The sequence below is a fragment of the Meriones unguiculatus genome, chromosome 5 (genome assembly GCF_030254825.1).
Source record: "Meriones unguiculatus strain TT.TT164.6M chromosome 5, Bangor_MerUng_6.1, whole genome shotgun sequence".
NCBI classification, from domain to species: Eukaryota; Metazoa; Chordata; class Mammalia; order Rodentia; family Muridae; genus Meriones; species Meriones unguiculatus.
This window is the reverse complement of record NC_083353.1, coordinates 111,722,528-111,734,361: the sequence shown is the minus strand read 5'-3', so window position 1 is coordinate 111,734,361 and position 11,834 is coordinate 111,722,528. Positions and strand designations below refer to the sequence as shown.

Below are 11,834 nucleotides of genomic sequence, written 5' to 3'. Positions count from 1 at the left end.
TCGTTTTCCCCTGGATCCGAAGGAAAGTGAAACTCAGAGCGGCGGGCGCGGGGAGCGCGTGTGCGCGCCCGGGGAGCCCGCGGCTGCCCGCACCCGGATCCCAGCATCCTGTTCGGACCTGGCCGGCTAACTGCCGCTTACACGCTCTTTTTTCACCTGCAGTTTTAAGAGTTTTTAACCTGCAGTTGCCGTAACTTCCCTCGGAGCCAGCAGAAGACTCCCTCGCTGAGGCTGCCTCCAAGGGTTAAAGGGCCAGCCAGCGACAACGTTTACTGCGTTCTCTGTTACTTATGTGCCAGTCTACACGACAGTCTTTGGTGCCTCTTTTTAATCCCGATTTTATAGGAGAAAAGGTTAAGTTGTTATTTTATCAAAGAGGTTGTGAGCATCTTAGGGTGCTGAAACCTAAGGAGACCTAAATTCTAAGGAGACCTCTGAGCAATTCCACCCCTTGTGGAAACTAACAGACCATTGTAATTAGCACACCAGGCGGCCATGAAGGTACAGCCGTGCGAGGAACAAAGCACGGCCTCGGCCGAGCCTGGTTTGAAGGATCTGGCATGAACACACATGAAAAACTTGCTAGCTCCTTACCCGGTATGTCGGCTACAGGAGTGGAGGCAGGGGGATTGGGAGGGCATCCGCTGGCTGCTGGGCTAGGTGAAATGTGCGTGGGATCAGGATGAGGTCTCCATGTGTGCTTGTTCCGAGGGTGGCTCCCCAGCCGCACCCCCAGGACTGGACAGAGGCGACAGAGTGAAACCCCTAGCCCAAAGCTACCAAGACTTGATGGATTCTGGTAGGGTCTGTATTCGGTTTTGTTGTTATAGTTGCAACATAAAAATAGGCAAATATGTCTGTCTATAGAGTGGAGGGGAATGAAAAGAGGATACAGAATTTGATAGTTTGACCAATCTATTATACCTGTGGAGTGATTAGAAATCAGTTCCTTAGAGCCAAGTGATTTTTTTGTTTTGTTTTGTTTTTACTCCTGCTTGCTCAATCAAGCAAGTGTTCGCCATCTGTGCCAGTACGGAATGAGCTAGGGTCAGTCATGGACAGGAGACACTTGGATGAAGCAAGAACCCATTGCAATGGGTGGCTTTGGGACCCTTCCCTCCCCATTCCTGTTTTCTCCTTACCTTACCTTCCAGCGCAGTCCAGGGGTGTGTGTGTGTGTGTGTGTGTGTGTGTGTGTGTGTGTGCATACATTCCCTAGCTTGGCTCACTGCAAGGGCGTGGATTGGTGACGCTCAGGGGCACACAGCATACAGATTCTGGTTTCCAGTTTATTCTCAAACAAAAGAAAAGGGTGCTTCCAGGACTGCAGCAAAGAAAATCACAAGGGGAACCAAAGCAGGATGGGAGGGAGTTCGTCCCCCAGACATGTCCTCCCACTGGCCGAGCCTGGAACAGACTAAACGTGGAAACAGATGTGGAAATGACACTGGAATCGTTAAAATGAACAGAAAGCTAGCGTCTGTGCCGATACAAGTGAACTCCTGAGTAAAACGAAAGTTGGATGAGGCTCAGATAGTTAATACGACAAAGTACTTTCCCCACAAAATACTCACCAGTTATTCATAATATTCTACATGTAATGTTACATTGTAGCTGCAGAAAATGTAAGTAAGGAGAAGTAGTCAGAAAGACGTGTCCTTCCAGCAGGCGTGGATGTCACTGGTGTCCGCACAGCTACTGGCACACCAGGTAAGGAACACAACTCCCTTCTGGAATTCTCCTGTCTTGGACCTTTGGTCTCACTGCTACCAAAGAAAACATCTTAGTAACCCAAAGTGACAGATCCTTCTGCGAATCAGCTAGCTGTCTTCATTAAAGCGTGAGGCCGTGAAAATCAAAGGTGTGAGGACAGTCCCAGACTAGCAGGGACATGGGAGGCATGCCGAATGTCCTGAATGGCGTCTTTATGCGTAGGGGAGGTTATGGGGACAACTGGTAAAACGGGGGTGGTAATAATTTCATACTAAGGCATTAGGGGGAAGGAACATGATTCGGAGAGTGTATGTGCTGGGTGTGGTGACACACATCTGTAATCCTGACACTTGGGAAACAGAAGTAGGAAGAGTGCTGGGAGTTAAAGGCCAGCCTGGTCTACGGAGTTAGACTTTGTGTCCAAAAAAAGAAAGAAAGAAAGAAAGAAAGAAAGAAAGAAAGAAAGAAAGAAAGAAAGAAAGAAAGAAAGGAGAAAGGAAAGAGAGAAAGAGAACTTATTCTTATGTGGTACCAATATATATACGTGTGTGTGTGTGTGTGTGTGTGTGTGTGTGTGTTCTTTGCACTATAGATTTCCCATAGGCTTTATGTTGTTTCAAATTGTTAAATATAAAACAAAATTATGGGGTAGTACATCATTTTTTTTGAAGACTGCTAATAAAATTATGCTGTTTGGATGCCTTTTCAATACCAGGGAAGAAAGAATTTAAGTTCAGAGCACAATAATACTTGTTCCAAAAGTGAGTGTGGGCCCCCAGGAGCTTTCCCTATGGCTTGTCCATGCTGCCTGCGTGGGGTAATTTCGGTGTTACCGGAGTCCTCCCTGGCAGGATACCTAACTTTTTGCCTTTTTGTAAAGTTGAATTAAGAAACAAGAGGCCATAACTAACCACCTCACTCAAAAACTTGGTCACAGAAGAAATTGTTTACTATGTGGGACCAGACAGTGTCTCCTCCCTGACGGGGAAGGCTGCTTCAGGGACAAGTCATGTCAGAGGCCAGGACAGCAATGCTCGTAAGAAGGGCATACCGTGCCCCGGGGAGTAAGACAGTTTGTTGTTTTAAAGAAAGTGATGGTTGATACAATTTTGGCCATTCTTTACCAAGCTCATGTTTGTATATGTTGTCTTGTAGGGTCCCCTCTCCATGGTTCTTTCCTACTGCCCTTGATGTTTTTGTGGTCTAAATTTCTGTGGTCTGCCTGTAGTCAAGAATTAGGCCTGATTTTTTTCCTCTCACAGGAGCCATTCCCCCTGAGAAGGAGGGTGGTGCTGAAGCAGAGGCACACGACCTTAGGTTTCACTTTCCCAGCTGAAGGCTCAGAAAACAAAAACCAGAGACCTTGGGGAAGAAAGGTAAGTGCCGTTACCTGCCCAGCCATTCTCTGTCCCCTGACAACATATGGATTTCCTCACCAGAGGGCCTTTCAGAATTGTTGCTAAATGTCTTATTTTGCACATAAGGGAAAACAGAAAGAGTTCAATGATCCGAACATGCCATTCCCTCAATTACTGGCATTATTTCAGGTACAACTGTCTAATGGTTTCTAAGCCTTGAAAATAGCAGACCACGCACACCACATACCAATCTATATATTGCTTTTTCCCCCTTCTTCCTGGACTAGTCAGTGGTGAGTTACAGAGTCCGCCGGATTCTCCAGCTCTGAATAATCCACTGTGTATCTCCTAGAACCAAAGTTACCTTCCTACAAAACAATCGTCAAAGTTGGAAACACTCTAAAATCTAGTCAATATTTAGGCTAAAATGGATAATCTCACTCGTTTAGGTTTTTCCCTGCCATTTCGAGATCTTCATAGACTCGTGTGATCAGTTATAAGAAAAATAGAAACTCTGGACTCTTCCTACCCTCCCAGTACAACATTTTAAAAAACTGCAGTGCAAATTCCAACCACAGTGCTGACACAGCCCTAGCTTAGAGCGTTTCCTCCACAAGAACGCCTTAGACCTCCTCCACCTCCTTCCCAACCTCTTAGTGTCTACGCATCCAATTTTTACAGCTACAATTTTGTCACTTCCAAAGTGTCTGTGAACGAGAATTCCTGCAGGGACTGGGTAACTGGCTGGAAATACTGACCAGGAGAGGCTGAAATGTCATGGGCCCAGAGCCCAGCTAAACCTTCTTTGGCCTGGCTTTAGACCCCTAAATAACCATTTCCTTGACCACCTCTGTGTAGGACTGTAAGTCCTGTGATAAAAGTGTTAGATCAACTTAAGAGGCCACCAGCTTCCACCAATCCAAAAGCTAAAGATGCCATCAGATAGCATCAGAGGCCTATAGAAAGAATCCTCCATCTTGCTTTAGCCACCTGTCTAATGTACTCACCACTGGATTTTAAATTTGCCTTGATTTATGACTGTCTTTGTTCCGCTGCTATGAAACTGCTTTCATATGGGGCCTGGGGCAACCTGGCTCTGTGTTTCCCATGCCTTGCTCACTCAACTTTGGCTCCAGGAAAAAAAAAAAAACTTTTATTCCCTTTGAGGCTAGATGTGTTTTTGTGTCAACCTGTGACATAAATAGATATTAACTCTGAGACACACACGTATAATTTTTTAGAGATTTGTTATTATTACTCAGTAACATTAATAGTTTGTTCCTTTTTATTGCTGAGTAGTGTTCCATAAGATAAATGTATTTGTTTAGGCAGCTCTTCAGTTATTTCCATTTTTTTCTTGATTACAGATAAAACCACTATTCAAAATTATGTATTTTTTCTGCATGGGATAGATGCCTAGGGTACAATTGCTGAGCAGTTTGTAGCTCCATGTTTAACTTTTTTTTTTCCCACTTGACAACACTATTTTACATTACCAATAGCCATGGATATTCGATCACCAGATCCTTCCAGCATTGGCTGGTATCACTGTTTCTTCGTTTAACCATCCGATGGTGTGACAGCAGTGAGTAGATCTAGCCCAGCACTGCTTCCAGCAGCCTGAGGAGTTTCCCGCTTAGGGACCTCCATTCAGAGAAAGCCAGGTCCTTGACTGCTTTCAGGACAAGACAAGGGGACACAAGTTAGCTAGCCTATTAAGAAGTCAATGTGGGGCCATGCACGTTTCCATATTTAAACTTGGAGAGAGGGGAAGAAAGAGGGGAAGGGAGAGAGGAGAGCGTGGAGAGCAAGACAGGAAGAGAGAGACAAAGAGAAGGAAAGAGACAGAAAGAATACACGCGTCACGAGTACACGCTTCTCAAGAGAGAGGCACCTTCTCAGGCATCTCTGTAACAGCTGAGGCATGATCACAGTTCTTCCCTCAAAGGATGTAACTCACACGAGATTTAAAGACTAAAGCAAGGTGAAATCAAGTTTAACAATTAGCTATTTGACTTTTCTTGAAGAATTTCCTTTATAAATGAAATTTTGGGGGGGAGGTTTGAGACAGGGTTTCTCTGTGTAGCCTTGGCTATCCTGGACTCATTTTGTAGACCAGGCTGACCTTGAACTCACAGAGATCCACCGGCCTCGGCCTCCCTGAGTGCTGAGCTTACAGGTGTGTGCCACCAGGCCGGTTTAGCTAGTTTTTATTTTTGTTTTGTTTTGTTTTGTTTTGTTTTGTTTTGTTTTAAGGTGGCAGATGGTCGGGGAACCAAGTAGTTAGGTTGAAAGAGGGGAGGGGGGAAAAAAAAACTCCGTTACAGTCTCACACGCACATAACAAGAATGCCAACTCACAGGTGAAGGTTAACAGCTAAACCAACAGACAAGGTGACGCCCACACAACCCTGAGAAACTGATACTTGCTATGAACATAGACTAACAGGAAACTGAAAGAACATACTATGATCATATTAACTCAAGGTATACCCTTGAGTATTTGGGCCAATTTGGCTTCTCTGTTGTTTTGGTTTGTTGTTGTTTCTTTAAGTTTTATACTGATTGATGCTTCTGTGCTCAGTGGAAAAGGAAAAAAAAAAAAAAGAAAAAAGAAAGGAAGAACTAGGAACAACCTCGGATACCCAGTTTCCTTAGCATACCCCTTTAGAGAACGGGGGAGCTGTGAGGACATTGCTGTATGAAAGAGCAAACTTTACAAAAGGCAGCTCCTGCAAAAGCAGGAGGGGCTGAAGAATCAACTGGAAAGCCTCCAGTTCCATCGGAAAAAGATAAGAGCCTTATCAAGCAAAGGAACTGGCCAGCTAAAAGAGTTTTGGAACCTAAATGTGCTGATTTAAGATAGCATCTCCCGGGGTGCCCGTCCCAGGGCTAATTCATCTCAGGAGGGTAGTGAGTGTTTCTAAGGCCGGGGAGTAGCTTAGGATTCATCCTTAAGGTGCTATCTTCCCAGACAAGCCACGTACTGTTTCTTCTGGCCCAGGACCAGGGGGTGTGTTAGAAAGTAACGTCAGAATCCCACTGCTGCTCAGAACGCCATCCCTGAAGCAGCTTTTCCCTCCCTCTCAGACAGGACGGGCTCCCTGCTGAGATGCCCAGGACTCAGGACTGGCTAGCTAACACACTTACTTCAAAGTGGGGATTGGTGGGGACATATCCTGCTCCTCACCCCGTCCCTGTCTCCTGCCTGAGAATCAGAGAGCCTGGCTGCAAAGCTTTTTACTGTGAAACTACCTTTATCCTCAGAAAAGTATAAGAGGGTGCAAGAAGTAAATTACAGGGGTCTGTTTTCAATGCAAGGTGAGCCTAAAGACAGTCGGGGTTACAGATCAGCAAGGTACACCAGGTGCCCCTTTTTCAGCATAGCCTGAGGAGTCCCCTACTTAGAGACTTCCACCATGAAAAGCCAGATACTTCCACACCACAGCAAATAGTTGCAGGACAAGTCATAGGAACACAAGGCCAGTGATGTTTTGGATTTTGTTGCTGTTTATTTGATTTGAATTTTATTTGTTTGTTTGTTTGTTTGTTTGGGGCAGGTTTGTATTTTTGTTTAGTTGGTTTGGTTTTGGAGTTTTGGTTTTTCTCTGTGTAGCCTTGGCTGTCCTGGACCTGACAATGTAGACCAGGCTGGCCTTGAACCCAGAGATCCACCTGCCTCTGCCTCCCAAGTCCTAGGATTAAAGGCGTGTGCACCACCGATGCCCAGCTGGTTTTGTTGGTTTTGTTTGATTGGTTGGTTGATTGGTTGGTTGGTTAGTTTTGTTTCTGTTTTGTTTTGTTTTTGCTTTTTTTTTTTTTTTCCTTACCTCTCACTACTCCACGGGTGAGTTTATTAAGCAGAATTAAGGATAGTTCATGATGTGAGCAACTAGTATTGAGGGAGATCCTTAATTTTTGGTTTTTTGAGACAGGCTGTCTCTGTGTGGCCTTAGCTGTCTCAGACTTGCTTTGTAAAACAGACTGGCCTCGAACTCACAGAGATCTGCCTGCCTCTGTCTCCGGGGTGCTGGGATTAAAGGCGTGCGGCAGCCCTAATGTGTGCTGTTTTTTAGTTACATTTTTGAACTTTGTTGTGTGTGTTCTAATTCTTCCAGCACACGTGTGGAGATTGATGACTCTGGGAGTGGTCCCCTCTTTCGTGTGTGGGTCCTGGGGATGAACTCAGATTGCCTGGCTCGTGGCAAAGACCTCTCTCTACCAACGCAGCTGTGGCTCCCCTCTACACTGCTTTTATAGCTCTTTATGTATCTCATTATTTCATAGTGACAGGACTTTTTTTTTAAAAAAAAAATGAAAGATTGTAAAAACTTGCGGGTATTGCGTTCCATTCATTAAGTAACACACGGGAACAGAATTTACTTTGCTGAGACACTGATAAAGTCTTTAAATGTGGTCTACTTTTTTTTTTAAATGCTTTATTTTTATTGTATTTGCACTGGTGTTTTTTTTCTGCATGTATGTCAATGTGAGGATGTTGTATCCCCTGGAGCTGGGGTTACAGTTGTGAGCCACCATGTAGTTTCTGGAAATTGAACCCAGGTCCTCTGGAAGAACAGCCAGTGTTCTTTTGATTTGATTTTTTGAGACAGAGTTTCTCTGTGTAGCCTTGGCTGTCCTCGAACTCACAGTGATCCACCTGTCTCTGCCTCCCGGAGTGCTGGGACTAAAGGTGTGTGCTATCACGCCTAGCTAAACCAGTGTTCTTAACCACTGAGCCATCTCTCCAATGTCAGTACTTCACTTCTGGATCTATGTGGGTTTTTTTGAGATGGTTTCTCTGTGTAGCCCTGCCTGTTCTGGAACTTACTCTGTAAATCAGGCCAGCCACAAACTTAGAGACCCTCCTGCCTGACTGCTGGGATTAAAAGCATACATCTGAATCTTTGAGTTTAAAGGTCTTCCCATAAGGTTTTCTAACATTCTTAAGTTGTGATTCTTAAGTAGTTAAGATTTTTATTATTATTATTATTATTATTATTATTATTGGCAGAGCTTTCCTCTTCCACTGTTCTGATTATCTTGAAAATAAAAGCTATGTTTCACTTTATTTAATCTTGTCATTGATTGCATAGTATTTTCCAGCTGTTCCATTCTGGCACTGTAGAAATAATTTTCTAGGTTTTCCCTATCCAGTTGCTCTAGCCAACACTTTCAGCACGACCCAAATTGCTGCAAGTAGAAATTCAAGGTGCCCACCATCCTGGGCTTACGGCGCTGCGTTGAGGCACTTTATGTTGTTTATCGTGGAGAGAAGGGGGAAGAAAGAGGGGAGAGAGAGGAGAGGAGAGGAGAGGAGAGGAGGGGGGGGAGGAGAGAGCTTGCAATTGTTAGTTTGCATGAGAGGCCATGCCTCCTGACACTGGAGTCAAATCGGACTATGAGGACCATGATGGCTATTCTTGGTTGTCAACTTGACTATGTCTGGAATCAACTACAACACAAGTGGCTGAGTGTACCTGTGAGAATTTTTTTTTTCCTTAAGTGTATGAAGTGGAAAAGACCCACTTTTAATCTCAATCCTTTGAGATGGGAAGATCCATCAACCTGGGCCACACCTTCTGGTAGCAGCCTGAAACCTGTTCCAGCAAGGACATGGAAGGAGGAAGCTTGCTCTCTTTACCTGCTTATTCTCCATCTCCCTGGCAAGCACATTGCTTCACTGGCATTAGAGCCGCCTCCTTTGGGATTCCGGCGTATGCTGAAGACCAGCTGAAACTTCCAGCCTCATGACAGAAAAACTGCTGGATTCCTGGACCTTCCATTGGTGGACAGCCATTGTTGGACTAGCTGGACCACTGCCCGTAAGCCATTCTAATAAAATCCCATATTACATACTCATTCTATAAGTTTCTGTTCCCCTAGAGAACCCTAACCAAGATGACTCATCAAATTGCTGACTGAACCAGCAAGTTCAGAGAAAAGGAATGTGCCACCTTCTTCCTTAGGAGATTCACTTTGGAACCTAAGCTGACTTCCTAAACCAGGAGCAAATGTGGAGCAGGGGAAGCATGCCTAGCCACACTCTCACCCAAAGGAGCCTGGGATTGCATTTGATAAACTAGGGAAGAAAACAAACGTCACTGATGTTATGTTAGCCATGGAGTCTTCTAGGCCCTGGCATAAAATACAACAAAGTAAAAGTATTTTTTCTCAGGTAATGAATTTTCTTAAGGTGGCCATCTCTGGTGGCCCTGGCATGAGCCAAGTGAGCCGGGCCAGGAATCTCCCAAAAGGCTACTGTGCAACCGCCCTTCTAATCCAGGACTTTGATGGTGTTTGCAGAACTTGCTTTTCCCTCCTCTCCCCCTCTGAGTATATAGGGGAGTAAGTGTGGTGTGTGTGTGTGTGTGTGTGTACGTGTGTGTACGTGTGTGTGCAAGTATAGGTGCCAAAAGAGCATGTCAGATCCCCTGGAGCTGGAGTTACAGGCTGTAAGCTGTTGCATGTGTGGACTGGGGACCAAGCTCGGGTCCTCTGGAAGAACAGAAAGCATTCTTAACCACTGAGTCATCTCTCCAGTCCCTACCTTAGCTCCCTAAGAAGCCTCAAGCTGAAGTGCAGTAGGCTAAGATTCACAAGCGGATGCCTGGGAAATGGCAGTGACCTGCTCCCTCTCCTCCCTCTCATAATCTTCAGTTTTAAAACTCAATACTCCTTCCACCTCCTGAACTGGGCCATAAAAGTGGAGCTGGCCTAGAGGTACCCATGCTCATAGTAGGACAAGGGCCCAAACAAATGACAGAAGATGGAGGAGAAGAAACAGCCTCATCCATGTTTTTGCAGCGGAGCGGTGGTGGCGCACACTTGTCATCCCAGAATTCATGGAGGCAGAGGCAGGCAGATCTCTGAGTTTGAGGCCAGCCTGGTCTACAAAGTGAGTCCAGGACAGCCAAGGCTACACAGGGAAACTTTGTCCCAAAAATAAAAAGAAGCAGCAGAAGGTTTTTCAAACTTTCCTGAACCCCGAATCCCTTTATACACAGCTCTGAGACATTGCTGTGGCTGCCATTGTGTTTATTTTAATCTAGTTCACATCAGGTTGGTCTGATAGAGTCTATCAGTGACTCTATCTCCTCTCATTTCTGTCAACAGAGAAAATGCCCCTTCTTGACAGGGCTGACAATCCCTACCACAGACATCTGTACAGACAGCTGTGGAAACTGGAGAGCCCATCTCCATAAAGGGCATGTTCTGGGCCCTTCATAATTTCTGTGATTTCTCCACAGAAAATAGACCTAGACCTGCTCTTTTAGCACCGTGACCTTCTGCATAGAAGGGCAAGCGAGCAGTCTCTCTGAAGACAGCCAGCATCACTGCTTGCCTAATTCTCCTTTTCTTTGGACAATGACACTCTACTTCTCTCGAGGTTTCCAAAGAATAGACTGGAAACCTTCTAGAAACACAGGCTTAAAGGGGTATGTTTGGTGCACGAGGACCCACAACATAACCAGCTCAACCCTGGAGGTCTCTAGCAGTCGAATCTCCATCCTTGTGTCTTCTACAAAATGACCCAAACTCCATCTTGAGATTGTTGAGGGCACTGAAGGTGTATATAAAAGATAAGGTGCCGTGGAAGCCTTCCTCAAGCTTTCAGGTTCTTATGTTGCTCTTAGGAGACATTTAACATCCATGATATTCTCTCTCTCCCTCTCTCTCAGGCTGGATAACTGTGCCACCTGCCTGACTTCCCACCTTCCTGGCAAACTCCTGTTGCTGTCAAAACCCAGACTTGCTCCCTTATGTTTTCATTTTGCTCTTCCCTATGCCCAGTACTCCTGGACTCATGTTTTCTTTGCTCCACTAGTCCACAGTGACACTCCCGATACTGTTGGGATAGTATCTGTCCTGATAGTATCGGGAGTGTCACTGCTGTTTGATATCTCTAGACACCATCTAAAGTGAACTTTTTTTAAAAAAATGTACTTAGGAAGGCTCTCACTGGCTCTTGCGATAGTGTCTAGGTCATAACATAGACCGTGGGTACTTTTATTTTCACTTTCTTTTCCTATGGTTTCCTTTTCCCATAGAAGAGTGAGTACAGCCAGATGAGAAAACAGAAGGAAGCAGGCACATCTGCTGCTCTGTCTGTCTGTCTGTCTGAGTACAGTAGTAGAAAATGAACCCAGGTTTTCACATAAACACCTGCTCACCAAAGAACAAGACTTCTTTTCTTTTTGCTTTTGTTTTGTTTTGTTTTTCAAGACAGGGTGTTCTCTGTGTAGCCCTGGCTATCCTGAACTTACTCTGTAGACCAGACTGACCTCAGACTCCCCTGCCTCTGCCTCCCTGAGTGCTGGGATTAAAGGCTTGTGCCACCACACCCAGCTCCTTGCATAACTTTTAAACAGTATTTTGTGTAGTTGCTCCATTCTGTAGATGGTGACTGTTAACCTCCTACCGTGCTGATGTATAAATTATACTTCACAATGTGTGTAAGTATGGAAAAACGCATATGTACAGAGGTCCAGGGTCAGGACTCTTGGTGGTTGTCAACATCTAATGAGAGTCTTGGAATACACCCCTGAGGGGGAAAGGGATGAAGATACTCAAACACGTGAATGGATGTGATCGATCCAGAAGGGGTCAGGGCTGTGCTGCAGATCCATCACAGCATCTTCCCAGATTAGGATTTTGCTGGTATTTTTCCTATTCTTCCACCAACAGGCCCTGTCTTGGAGGTGACCCAGCCTAACCTAGAAATTAAGATTCTTAATGAGTGCCCTCACCCCACCCTCATCTT

At 45.1% G+C, this 11,834-nt stretch overlaps 1 long non-coding RNA gene across 1 annotated transcript; it reads left to right on the top strand.

The window, feature by feature from the left end:
• The first annotated feature begins 75 nt into the window (after positions 1–75).
• On the top strand, positions 76–8,008 carry LOC132654281 (uncharacterized). Its single transcript, XR_009591941.1, has 4 exons — positions 76–597; positions 1,615–1,710; positions 2,976–3,089; positions 7,189–8,008. It is a non-coding gene; the product is annotated as an uncharacterized LOC132654281 (long non-coding RNA).
• The last annotated feature ends 3,826 nt before the right edge of the window (positions 8,009–11,834 follow it).